This window comes from Hipposideros armiger, unplaced genomic scaffold, assembly GCF_001890085.2.
Source record: "Hipposideros armiger isolate ML-2016 unplaced genomic scaffold, ASM189008v1 scaffold_698, whole genome shotgun sequence".
Lineage (NCBI taxonomy): Eukaryota > Metazoa > Chordata > Mammalia > Chiroptera > Hipposideridae > Hipposideros > Hipposideros armiger.
In genome coordinates, this window is record NW_017732048.1 from 712,868 (window position 1) to 714,029 (window position 1,162).

At 36.6% G+C, this 1,162-nt stretch overlaps 1 protein-coding gene across 3 annotated transcripts in view; it reads left to right on the forward strand.

The window, feature by feature from the left end:
* The window catches only part of SULF1 (sulfatase 1), a 159,095-nt gene that overhangs the window by 60,502 nt on the left and 97,431 nt on the right, over window positions 1-1,162 (forward strand). The window lies entirely within an intron of this gene.

A 1,162-nucleotide genomic window follows, 5' to 3' on the forward strand; every position in this document is an offset into this window, starting at 1 on the left:
AAGCAGGACTATTAATGAAGTCACTGCTTCCCCATTAAAGAACATTGAGAAACAAGTAGCATTTAGATGAGAAACAAGTATCCATTCAGATTACAGATTTGCTCTTCGGGTCATCATACAACCTCACACTGTATATCTTTTCATTGAAAAGCCTTTTCTTTGCCCCAAGGGTCTTCAAGGAAACAAGTCACTTCTATGTCTTAAAATAATTGTTTCAAAACAAGCAGATACATGAGAAAGCTTTAAGCTTCATTGAGCCTTAAAAGAATTTTCAATATTTAGGGGGAAATAAACAACCTTCAATTGTTTAAAAAAAAAAAAAAGAAAGAAAAACTGGGCAGCAATATGAATAGAATACATTCATTAGCTTTGTGAAAAACAGGTCACTAACTCCTTTTTTCCAAACAACAAATACTTTGCTGTTAACTGTTAGGAAAGTCTGGTCATGAACAAAAAGTAACTAGTGCTTTCACTACTCTCTGAAAGGAGAGAATGCATAGTATCATCTTTAAATGCGTTCTCCAGTTTAAAAAAAAAAAAAAAAGGAAAGAAAACAGAATGCAAGAGGAAAGTGGACCCATATGATCTGTAGACATAGCTTTATGACCAATTAGAATAACTGTGAATACAAATCAGATTTAAATGAGCACATTGATCAATCTGGAGGTACAGATATTAAGAAAATCATGGATTCGAATCCTAGTTGGCCAAATGATTAAGAACACTTGTTTGGCTCTTACTGTATTTAATACAGTCTTCCACATGCTTGATTTGGTGCAAAAGCTACTGAAGAGCTCTGATCGCTAATACCTATAATCCCAGGTTGACCAGGGTGGTATCTGGCTGTGGGGAGTGGTTAAAGCTAGCTAGCTCTTCAGGCCCTTGGGCCATTCATTGCAAACCCAAACAACTTGGAAAGAATGTATTCCTTTTTACCCCCAATCTGTCCCTATCGTGATATTAAGATCATGATAGCCTAAAACTCCATAAAGAAAGTTAAGAGACAGCTGACAGAGTAGAAGAAAATATTTGCAAGGTTCAGTTGTAAAGTCAACCGTTCTCTCTGGCCTAGGGGAGTTTTGTTCTTAGCGGTTACGATAATGACAAACACCGTGACAGGGAATGGGGATGGTAAGGAAGCTATCAGTGTTTTCGGAAAAAA